General features: G+C 36.1%; 1 pseudogene; it reads right to left on the bottom strand.

Annotated features, from left to right (window-relative positions):
- Positions 1–5,920: 5,920 nt before the first annotated feature.
- LOC143566438 (polyprenal reductase 1-like) lies at positions 5,921–8,391 on the bottom strand (annotated as a pseudogene).
- Between the last annotated feature and the right edge of the window lie 4,374 nt (positions 8,392–12,765).

Raw genomic sequence — 12,765 nt, 5'->3', positions numbered from 1 at the left:
CCTCCTCATCTTCTATCTAGTTTTATAAACAATAAAAAATAATGTAAATGGGTTATAGGCATTGGGCTACAAATAATTTGGGCAATATGGATTGTGAACAAAATTATAAATAGGCCTAAATAAAACTCAAAATATAGGTTCAAATATAATTTTTTTATAACAATTTATATATATATATAGGTAAAGTATAGAATAAAAACCCACTCCAGTTGAAAAAACCCTGAAAACTCAATTTATGTGGTTTAAAATGCATCCACATAGGCATGTGTATTATTTAATCTATTATATTGAAGAAGGTTAGTATGGTAATTTAACATTCTTTCTTTATCTCTCTTCTATGCAATACATACAAACATTCACCACCACCACCACCGGATTATTTCTTTCTCTTTCTTCATAACTCAAAACCCCCAACAACAAATCTCAACATCTCTCCACCAAGATCAAGTTCCGGCCCCTCTACGACACCATCCACCGCCGCCGCACACCACCACCGCTTGCGGTCGCCACACTATCAGATTTGTAATTTCTCTCTACCAAGATCAAGATCGGCCTCTCTACAACACCATCCACCACCGCCACACACCACCTCAGGACTACCACCGCTTGCGGCCGCCACACCACCGGATCTGCAATTTCTCTTTACCAAGATCAAGATCTGGCCCCTCTACAACACCATCCACCGCTGCCGCACACCACCGCTTGATGGATCTGTCTCCAGTTGACGGATTTTGTCTCCGGTGTGTTTGTTCTCTACCACAGATCGAAACAAACCATAACTCGCCTCTCTCTCCTAAGATGAGTTTGTTTTTTGTCGGGTTTAAATGAGATCTAAGATCTAAGATTTAAATGATAGTCATTCCTAAGAGGAGTTTGTTTTTTTGTCATAATCTTCTTGGTATATGGATTTTTTCAATATGTTGTTTAATGATTATGGAGTTTTTGATGGTTTATTTTAATGATAAAGTATGAGTTTTTTGTGTTGTGAGTCTTTGGATTTAAATGAGATCTAAGATATCATGAACAGATCGTTTATTATTGACAAAAATTTATATACGTGTAATGATGTGAATTGATATACGTTGAACAAGATCTCATATGCAAGTTTTTTTGTTGATATACGATGAACAAGATCTCATATGCAAGTGAAATCTGATATTTATAAAACCTTAATTCGATAATAAGTTTTTAACAATTAACATATGTTTTTAAACAAGTAACATATGTTTTACTTATACAATTAACATATGTTTTTAAACAAAAACATATGTTTTTAAATAATAACATATGTTTTTAAACAAGTAACATATGTTTTTTATACAATTAACATATGTTTTATATTACTTCCAGACCGGAAACCCGATAAGAAATCGGCTTGTGGTGTGACGGATTTTCAAAGAGTGCCGGGAAAACGCAGATTCGTTTAAAACCTGGTAGAAGCTTGCAAAAAAAGAGAGATAGAGAGGAGAGATAGAGATAGAGAGAAGAGGAGTACAAAAGAGAAAACGTATGAAAGAGAATATTGATTTGATTGAGGAAAGAGAAAGGTAAAAAAGTGGTTATGTGTTAATTTACTAGATTGTCCTTTTTGTATTTATTTAAATGTTTATTAAAACTGATTTTAGTTTTTTATTATTAATATGAACCACACAAATCAACTGAATTATTTGAATATGTGGTCTAGAATGGGTTTCCAGGGTTTTCTCAACTCAACCATGTTTTCATCATAACCCAACCCTACCCTATATATATATATATATATATAAAATTTTAAAAAAAATATTCGGGCCTACTGAGTGGTCAGAAGAGGCGGAACCACAAGGAGGTCAGGAGGGTTCGTTTGGCCGGCCGGAATTGATATTTACAGGGTAACTAAGATTGATATGCTTTTAATAGTTTGACCCTTTAAGTTTATTAAAACTGATTTTAGTTTTTTATTATTAATATGAACCACATAAATCAACTGAATTATTTGAATATGTGGTCTAGAATAGGTTTCCAGGGTTTTCTCAACTCAACCATGTTTTCATCATAACCCAACCCTACCCTATATATATATATATATATATATATATATATATAAAATTTAAAAAAAAATATTCGGGCCTACTGAGTGGTCAGAAGAGGCGGAACCACAAGGAGGTTAGGAGGGTTCGTTTGGCCGGCCGGAATTGATATTTACAGGGTAACTAAGATTGATATGCTTTTAATAGTTTGACCCTTTAAGTATTCCTTGCGGAGTAACAGACCTGAGAAAATAAAAGGAAGAAAACACACTGAAAATTTTTCCCGACGTTAGAAGACGAAGTGAACGTCTGAATGTTGAATCGCTGGTTATGTCTCTTTCATGGGGATGATGAAGGAACAATAAATTTTTTTTACTACTTACTATTTATTACTGTGAGGTTGGCTTTTAGCCACTTGATGGCTATAGCCCCTATGTTTTACTATAGACTATTTTATATCCATCAGTTATTAGATATATCAGAAACTTTATTTTTATTTTTCTTTTCAAAAATGGAATAATTTACTAAAAGTTATTTATTAGCTACTTATTTTTTCTTAACTAAACTGTTACTTTATTAATTAGCTACATTATTAATTTAGTTAACGTTTAATTTTATTAACTTTATTGGATTTTTCTAAGTTATCCAATACTTTTAACAAAATATATAATTAATGAATTAGTTTTATTGTTTACATGTTTAGATGTATTGAAGTTATTTGATTTTTCCTTGTCTGGTTTTCTAACTTTTTAACAAATATATAACTAAGGAACATTATTTTGTTGTTTAGATTTTAGAGACATAATATTGGAATATTACAATAAAACCAATCTAAGGTAAACTTTTGTTAAAAATAGATTTAAGGTTATTAGCTACATGACTTTAGAGGTTTAGTTATGGTATAAAAATAATGTTTATGTTGTGACCCTCCAACTAAAATGCTCTGGTTCCGTCACTGGTGGCCGGGCCTATGACGATCGACTACCCTGTCATAGGCCATGGCCGGCGCTGGTTGGTGGGGCCCCAAGTCAAGTTCTTCAACCTGGAGGTCCGTTAGCTGAGGTAAATTAAGGTGAGTTGCATCTAGCTAATGTTTAATAAAAAATGTTCCTTCCAAGATGCAAAACAAATTTTATCCTGGGTACGAGAGGAAGAGTTAGGGTAACAATGGTGCGTGCTGTGGATTTGGTAGTGGACTTGAATTCACACTTCATTCGCATAAGAGGCCAGAGCCTAATGCAATGGTATTCTTTAAGTGGGCAGGTTCGGTAACATGTTATGTTAAGAACCTTTTACAACCGATTAAACATAAGTTATATGTGAAGAAGCCTAACGTACATGTTAAGTTGTCTTTTAATATATATATATATATATATATATATATATATATATATATATATATAATTTTCATATTGGGCTTGATGGATATGGTATAGTTTATTCTCTGGCTCATCTTATTTGCTTTCTGTATTTGGTTATTGGCCCAAGTTATCCTTGCCATTTCCAGTTTCCCTACCAAGTACCAGTCTTGTGCAACTTCTGGCCGCAACGTTGCCCTCAATATTATTAACACACAGCAGTTCAGTCATTTTTTTCTCTTTCTTTCTTTGCATCAATCGTAGTAAGTGATTCACATAAAAACCAATTCATATAAAAACTGATGGGACGGTGTACGATATGAAGGTAAGAGTGCCGAAAGAGGTGATTTTTGTCTAGCGTTGATGCTTTTGCTGGTTCAGTCGGCGAGTCACTGGGTACGATCCGGCCGCCACCCGCGAAAATTTCCCGTGTTTTCAGAAAACAGGCTAATTATGCAAACCGGACCGGTAAACTTGCCGGTAGGGGTGTTAATCGAGTCAACCCGATCGGGTTTCGGGTTAATCGGGTCGGGTTAGTCGGGTTTTTCTTAAAAAATATCTAACCCGCAACCCGACCCCATTAAGGTTCGGGTTAGTCGGGTTTGGGATATTCGGGTTAGTCGGGTCGGGTTAGTCGGGTTAATCGGGTTAACCATGTTACTTTATAGTTTTAAGTTGTTTTTTGTGTTTGTAACTTATAGGTTGCGAAATTTCTCATTCCACTCGATTTTCAAATTATTTTACAAGTAATTGTTTTATAATTCATATATAGACCTATAAACGAATCGAATCGACATGAATAAAGGCATGTCCGTGTTCGTTAATTTACTTTTAACTAACACGACACTTAATCGAATAAATATTTGTGTTCATGTTTGTTAGTTAAAAACTAAACATCTTCTTGTTCGTTTATTTAAAATCTAAACCAATAGTTCACAATCATAATAAAACAAAGATAAATGAACATGAAGGAACATATATACATTAACGAACACAAATATACATAAACAAACATAAATGAACGCATCTAAATAAACACAAACAAACAAATATAAAATATATTGTGGTGATATAATTTCTAAATGCAAATAATATTTAATAATTTTCTATTAATATGTAAACGAACATGAATGAACTTAAATGAACGATTATAAGCGAACGTTCACAAACATAAATGAACGAGTGAAACATGTGTTCATGTTCGTTCGTTTAATTAAATGAACACAACATGAATGAACTTTTCGCTTAACGTTTCAAATAATTAACTTATCTATAAAGCTTACAATATTGCATTTATAGTGCTTATTTCACCATTTCATTATTGTATTTAAAGTTAGGTATCACCACTAATCGAGTTATTCGGGTTGACCCGAAACCAGGGGCGGACGCACGTACATCCGATCGGGGTCCCGGGACACTAATGTTTTTTGAAAATTACATAGAGACGGTATATTAAATTTTGTATGGACCCCATAAAAATTAATACTTGGAACCCATACTATTAAAACTGAACTGGTCTAGTGGAAAATCCCTTACTTTTTCTTTGAGAGGTTGCAAGTTCAAGCCTCACCATACTATGTTTTTGTTCTTTTTTTTATATATCCTAGTCAATATTAGTTATTTAGTTAGGATATTTGTGTTTTTCTTTAGTTTCTCCCATATAGTCATTATCACCCTACAACATATATAATGGCAACATGAGTTTTGCATATTATTTTATTATTTATCTTGTGTATGTATATATTATAATTAATCATTTATTTGTGTTAAAGTTATTTTTTCAGGTTTTGGTCATGTATGTAAAACTATATATATAGCTTTCTTTTATGTTTTTCGAGTATGAATAAAAATAAGTTAAAAGTCAAATCTAGATCCTTTCTACTTACTCGTTTCCGATGACACTATATTTTCGTGTTTTATTATGTTCCTCGCCTCGACCCGACCCGAATAACGAACGACCTGAAAATTTTGTAAACCGAAAAAATTGGGACCCCGGTGACAAAAAATCCTAGGTCCGCCACTGCCCGAAACCCGAATTTTTCCAAAAATAAACCCGAACCCGACCCTATTTATAATTCGGGTTAACCCGAATAACCCGATTAATATTTTTTGACCCTATTTAACCTGACCCGAATTAGCTTATTCGGGTTCGGGTCAGGTTGGGTTAATCGGGTTCGGGTATTTTGAACACCCCTATTTGCCGGGCCCCGGTGCAACCAGCCAGTCCGGTCCAGATTTCAAATCATTGTTGAAAACTACTAGAAAACATATTACTTTCTTAAAAAAAAAATATTCCTACAAATTGTAACCTTCCTAAAAAAGGAAAAGAAAACATTTATCAACTATTATTCTATTATTTCTTTGGAAAACATTATAAGTATAATTATTTATGTTGTCCAATACTTATATATATTTGTTGTAAAGTTTTAGCAAATTAGAAATAAATAAACAAATAAGAAAAGTATTTTTGTTGGAAAAATTATAACACATTTGTAACAACATACTTTTGTAGCAATATTGTTGAAAGGTTTTGAAAATAGTTGGAAAATGGGTTTTTTAATAAATTTCAAATGAAAACCGCTGTAAAAAAAATTACTCATATTCTATTAGTGAAAGTGAAAGGTAAAACATTGTACCACGAATGCAAAAAGTAGCCACAATGAGAGATCTCGCCCACCACTAACTAGCAGAAGGCCACCGTAGATCACCTTTATCATCAAAATCATGCATATATAGTTAGATATGATGAATCTAGTTGTGTTTGCATAATGAGTGAGGGTCTTACAATTTCAGCCGTATAGTGTGGAGACGACACATATTCAAACCAATCCCCGTAAGAAATAACATACTCACATCTTTTCAGGTTTATTTCGCAAGGAACCCTAGTTATAAGCACATAAAGAACACATAAATTAATATATTCCAACCGAATACAAGACATACCCACGGTATCTAATTCCATGTTTATTTTGATGAATATATAATAACTAACTAAGCATTTATAAGCAAAAAGATTTAGTTCATATTCATTATATTGGGTCAATTTTTTCCAAAAAAAAAAAAGAAAATCAAGCCAAAATGTTAAAACCGAAAACTAAATTTTCAAAGACTCAAAAACTAAATTTTCGTTTTGAGCCCTAAAGCGACTCAAATCAGCTCGTGCACACCCAATCAATATACGTCGCATATGTAGCATATTAATCACTGTTCTCATCTATTAAGTTTTGCATAAGTAACCAAACACAAAGCCAGGGTTCATTGCTTGTTTCTTGTCTTCCTAAAAACGATTCCAACTCTCATGTTTTTGTGCGTTTCATGCTTCTTAATTATATTCGAAATTAGTTTAGCTTAGTTTAATGTAACAAACTTCTTTCAATTTTGAATTTTACTTTTCGTAATCAAATAAAATAATTACTAACCACTTGTTACTTAATTACGGATACGATAGCCTACTCATGAGTACTCATGTTGCTACCTACGCTATTTAGATTTTTGTAATTTTGCATGACTTAGCTATGATTATCAATTATCATTTTTAGCAAGTGATAAGAAATCATTACTCAATAATGGTTGATCTTACATTAGCAATACTTATGTAAAAGTCTGTACAAGTCATAAAAAAAAGGAAAGATAAAAGAGTGGCAAAGGCATGCACTTACAAGAATAACATGACAACGAAGTTGATGTACCCAACCCCATAAGAATATAGATGCACCTATCCATGCATGCCATTGAATCCTCAAGAAAGGAGTCAGAAACAACCATACATTAAATTTGGTTGATCTCCACATGCCATCAATCATTTTCAGTTTCGCAATATCCAGTTCCTTCATAAATTCCAACACTTCAGGTGCGATGGTACAGCATAGAGATAGTGGAGTTGCTATATAGTAACTGATTTAACAAAGATTAATGCTTCAATCAAAAAGGATCATCAAAATAGTGAATAAAAGCTAAAAGATATAAAGGGAAATCTAGCTTGCCGCGCATTTTCCAAATTAAAACTAGAGTTGTTCACGAGCTGAACTAAGCCGAGCAAGGGTTAATTTCTGTAGCAAAGAAATTTGAAGTTGGATATATTGAATATGTAAACAAGTTTTTAGTAACCTAAAAACTTAGAACGAATAAATCAAAATATGAAACTGACGGATGGAGGAAAATCAAAAGGATTTAAAATTTTCTATATTTCTATGTGTGTGTGTGTTTAATTATTTAGTTCGAGCCAATCAAACCGAACCAAGCGTACGTTTGCTCATGCTTGGCTTACTTACAAACCATGCCGAAAACGAACGAGCATTTTTCAAACGAGCGTCAAATGGTTTGTACAACCCTATATAAAACTCATATTACCCAAAACATGTGAGATTATAATTTTGACTAAGACCTTTTCTAATGGTTGAACTGATACATAGGTTAATCGATCGGTTTATCGTTGTTAAAGATATCGTTCTAAATTTGAAAATATTAAAGCTAAAGGTCGCTACTTGAAATAACGGCTTGAGGAGGCTTCACGTTATGTAAAATTTCATTTCATTTTTTCCCTTTCCTTAAAATTTTTAATAATACGTAATATCTTTTTAAACACACGTTTTGTTTTTCTATATTCTAATAATATTATTATGAAAACTTAGTTTCGATATGACCAAGGTTTAAATAAAATTATAATAATAAATAAAGCGTAGAGGAAAACAAAACAAAATGTGTTTGTAGACGTTTAAAAAGCATTATTAGATAATAAATGTTAATAAAAAAATCAAATTAAATGTTGAATTAAACTAAATAAAAAAATGAATTTATATGTTGTTTTTTAGAACGACCAACTAAGTAACGACGATTACTCCGTACGCGGCTCCTATTGGCTAAAGGTAGCCCGAGCCGGCCACTAGTTCGGACGGATGGATCACTTGTCCACCTATTGAGGGATTCCTCAGATAAAACCCGACCCACACGCATGCCAAACGACACTACAGCGGGTGAAATCGGGACTCAAACCCTGGCAAGTCAGAGTCATCCCTCATATCTCCCATATCTCTCACTAGTAAAGTGAGTGCTCTCCATTGAGCCACATCCAATTTATCAAATTATACGTTGTTATAAAACTGAATAATAAATTACGGATTTGATTGTGTGACCAAAAAACTTTATAATAAGGCTAAAGGGTATATACCCCTTAACACATTCCTCTCATTCGTCATGTTAGATTTCCCCTAATTATTCAACATGTAACATCCCAAAATTTCAAATAATAACGTTTAATATATTATTTATTATGATGAGAATTGATAAAGAAAAAATAAAATAATAAAGATGGAAATGTAGTAGGCTAATTAGATGGAAATAAATTATGGACTAAAAAGGAAATATGGGCCTTAGGTCCATGGGCTTAAAGGAGTATAAATACCCCCTTAAACCCTAAATCTTTCCATTTCCATCCATCTTATCCATAATATTCCTTGCACACCTTAAAACACACACAAACCCCTCTCCTTTGGTCGTGAGCAAGAGAAGAAGACCCGAGACCAAAACCAAGCGGAAATCTTGATAAATCTTAATCACACGAACAAGATACAAGATTTTCGTTGAACATCAAGCTAGCCGTGACCTAACAAACGTCTAAAGGTACATTCTTTACGTTTAAAGGTTATGTTTTTATGAACGGTTTGCCATGAAACTTAACCCTAGAGTAGATCGGGTCTGGATGTTTCATTAAAATACAAACTTGATGATTAAAACGAACTTAATGGACTTATCGCAACATACGGCTCATAGATAAACCTACCGGTAACGGGGCCTTACAAGTTGGTATCAGAGCAAAGTTCGAGAGATTTAAGCATCCTACATGCTTAGACTCGAACAGAGAATGGGATTCAAGTAAGAAAATGCCAGTTCAAGAATGCCATGTGTCACTCAAGCAAGCTCAGTAAAGGTAAAGTGTATGGTTAGATAACAAATGTTAATGTTATCTTGATTGCTGATGAAGGGATATGTTAGTGATATGGATAGGATTTCTGGATTGTTTAATTGATTAACTGTTTAAGATTAGAATCAACACAAATAGACTCATAAGGGGAAGTGTATAGGACACGGAAAGTAACGTGATCAGCTAATCACATCTGGCCACTGTTATTACCTGTTAGCCTCACTATCCTTGTACTAAATAGTTTCTTGAGTGATGACGTTTATGTTTTCCCTTTTAGAATACGATGGCTGGAACGGGAGGAATTGTGGGAACTGGAGAAATTGTGAGAGCTAAAGGTCGCACTGGACGTCGTGGCAGGCCTCGTCGTGTCCGACAATCTTTGGTTGAAACAGCTTCCAACACCGGAGATGAAGGAAGCGCGGCTGGAAGAAACCCGAACAAAAACGAAGGGGTTCAACTGGATCCCGCAATTCAAGCGGCTATTGTTCAAGCCGTAGCCACTGCTGTGAAGAACCTGACTCCTGAAGGGACTGCTCGAAGCCCTGAAAGAACTGCTGAAGGGGCTGGTGGAGATGGTAAGAAAGATGATGAAAGAGAGAGGGAAGCCTCGAGTGTAGTTAAGTCTGTGAAGGTTGATGATAGGAGGAGGGGCCGAGGTGGGTGCAACTATTAATCCTTCAAGGGATGTGACCCACCGAAGCTGACTGGTTTGGGAGACGCAATCGCTACTCTCTAATGGATAACCACCATGGACAAGGTTATCCGCATTAGCGAGTGCCGTCCCGACCAAGCTGTCGGTTATGCCACCCAATCGTTTAGTGATGAGGCGATGTATTGGTGGGAATCGATTGAGCAAAAGAAGAGCCCAGAGGAGATTAAGGCAGAGATGGTTTATGAGGACCTGGCTGTGGATGATGTGGTTGTGGGGGAAGAGAGGAAGGATAAGAAGTGGGTCGCTCCTGTTAAACGGCCCGGTACTCAATTGTGGAACTCCAAGGGCAAGAAACAGAAGGTGTGGGGGAAGAAGTCGTGTAAGACTTGTGGTAAGATGCACAGTGGAGAGTGTAGATGGGGTATTGGTTCTGATACGTGCCATAAGTGCGGAAAGCTGCATGCTGGGGAATGCAGAGTTGGATCGAATGTTTGCTATAAGTATGGAAAGGCCGGTCATTATGCTCATGAGTGCAGTGCTAAGCCCGCATGTTACAAGTGCGGTAAAACAGGTCACTTTGCTAGAGAGTGTACCGATGGTGGAGCTGGAGGAAGCGGAAAGGAGGATGTTGAACCAACAACGCCAAAGACCAGAGGCTACATGCTGACCCAAGAGCAAGCTAAGCAGATTCCAGATGCCGTCACAGGTACGTTTTTAGTAAACGGTATTTCCGCTTCAGTATTGTTCGATTCAGGTGCGAACAAAAGTTTCGTAGCCACACCATTTAGTAAACTAGCTAAAATGAAATGTTGCCGAGTGTCTGAAACCTTTATAGTAGAAACCGCTAGTGACACTTCGGTTAAAATAATGAAAATGGTTAAAGATTGTAAAATAGAGTTAGAGAGACATGAGTTCCCGGTTACGTTGTATGTTATGACCTTAGGAGGGTTCGATGTAGTGTTGGGAATGGATTGGTTATCTGAGTTTGAGGCTCAGATAGTGTGTAAGAGTAGGATAATAAGGTTAAAGTCCTTGGATGGGAGTGAGGTGACGGTTTATGGCGATAAAGAAAGTTCTGGGCTTAATGTCATTTCGATGATAAAAGCTGAGGGCTTGTTAAGGCGAAGGTGCGGTGCCAACCTGGCGTATGTTGTCAACGCTACGGGCGAGACGAAATAAATGAAAGATGTTCCTATCCTGCGCGACTACCCAGAGGTATTCCCTGAGGATCTTCCGGGGTTGCTACCAGAGCAAGAGATAGAATTTGAGATAGATTTAGTACCAGGAGCTCAACCCGTCGCAAAAGCACCTTATCGTCTAGCGCCGTCTGAAATGAAAGAATTGATGTCCAAACTGCAAAAACTCCTCGACAAAGGTTTTATTAGACCGAGTGTTTCCCCGTGGGGCGCACCTGTGTTATTTGTGAAGAAGAATGATGGAAGTATGAGAATGTGCATCGACTATCGCGAGTTGAATAAGCTTACGGTAAAGAATAGATATCCTTTGCCAAGGATTGATGATCTGTTCGACCAACTGCAAGGTTCAAGTTAGTTCTCACGAATAGATCTCAGATCAGGCTATTATCAGCTAAAAGTGAAAGAGGCAGACATCCATAAGACATCGTTTCGTACGCGATATGGACACGAGTTTCTAACGAACGCTCCCGCCATGTTTATGGACATGATGAATAGGGTGTGTCGGCCGATGTTGGATAAGTCGGCTATCGTTTTCCTCGACAATATATTGATTTATTCAAAGAGTGAGCCTGATCATGCGGAACATTTGAGGGAGGTATTGGAGACTCTGAAGAAAGAGAAATTGTACGCTAAGTTTTCAAAATACGCCTTCTGGTTAAGAGAGGTGCAATTTCTAGGTCACGTGATTATCCTGAAGGGATTACCGTGGACCCAGCTAAGATTGAGGCGATAACGAATTAGAAGAATCCACAAAATCCGACTGATATACGAAGCTTCTTAGGGTTAGCCGGCTACTATAGGAGATTCATCGAAGTTTTCTCCAAGATACCCACACCGTTGACCGGTATGACCCGAAAGTCAGTAGTATTCAGTTGGGGAAAGTTCCAAGAAGAAGCTTTTGAGAAATTAAAGAAGAGACTCACGCAAGCTCCAATACTTGCTTTACCCGATGGTGACGAGGATTTGGTTGTTTACACTGATGCTTCGTATCATGGGTTAGGTTGCGTGTTGTTGCAAAGAGGAAAAGTAATAGCTTACGCGTCTAGACAGTTGAAAGTCCATGAGAGTACTTATCCATCACATGATTTAGAGCTAGAAGCGGTAATGCATGCTCTTAAGATATAGAGGCATTATCTGTATGGTACTAAGTGTACCATCTACACAGATCATAAGAGTTTAAAGTACTTCTTCGAGCAGAAGGAATTAAACATGAGACAGAGAAGATGATTGGAGTTGATTAAAGATTATGACTGCGACATTAAGTATTACCCTGGTAAGGCTAATGTGGTCGCCGACGCGCTAAATCGTAAGAATGAAGAAGTCATTGCAACCGTGAAGTCATACCAGCTGATTATGAATTCAAGTCTTTTCGAAGAAATCATCAAAGTGCAGTAAGAGGTGTTATTAGATGAAGGGTTAGTTAAGAAAGAAAAATTTACGGCCAGCAAGATGAGTTGATGAAAAACACTCATCGTGTTAAAACCAGGATCTGACCGTATGTGGATTTCACGTCATAGAGATCTTAGAGGTTGAATCTTAGATGAAGCTCATAAGTCAAGATACTCGATTCATCCTGGAGCTACGAGAGATGTACCAAGATTTGAAAAGAGATTATTGGTTGCCAGGAATGAAA

The sequence above is a fragment of the Bidens hawaiensis genome, unplaced genomic scaffold (genome assembly GCF_021521415.1).
Source record: "Bidens hawaiensis isolate Kalapana, Puna unplaced genomic scaffold, B.hawaiensis_p1.1 tig00022888_1, whole genome shotgun sequence".
In the NCBI taxonomy this organism is placed as follows: Eukaryota; Viridiplantae; Streptophyta; class Magnoliopsida; order Asterales; family Asteraceae; genus Bidens; species Bidens hawaiensis.
The sequence above is the reverse complement of the archived record's forward strand: the minus strand, read 5'-3'. Positions and strand labels throughout refer to the sequence as shown.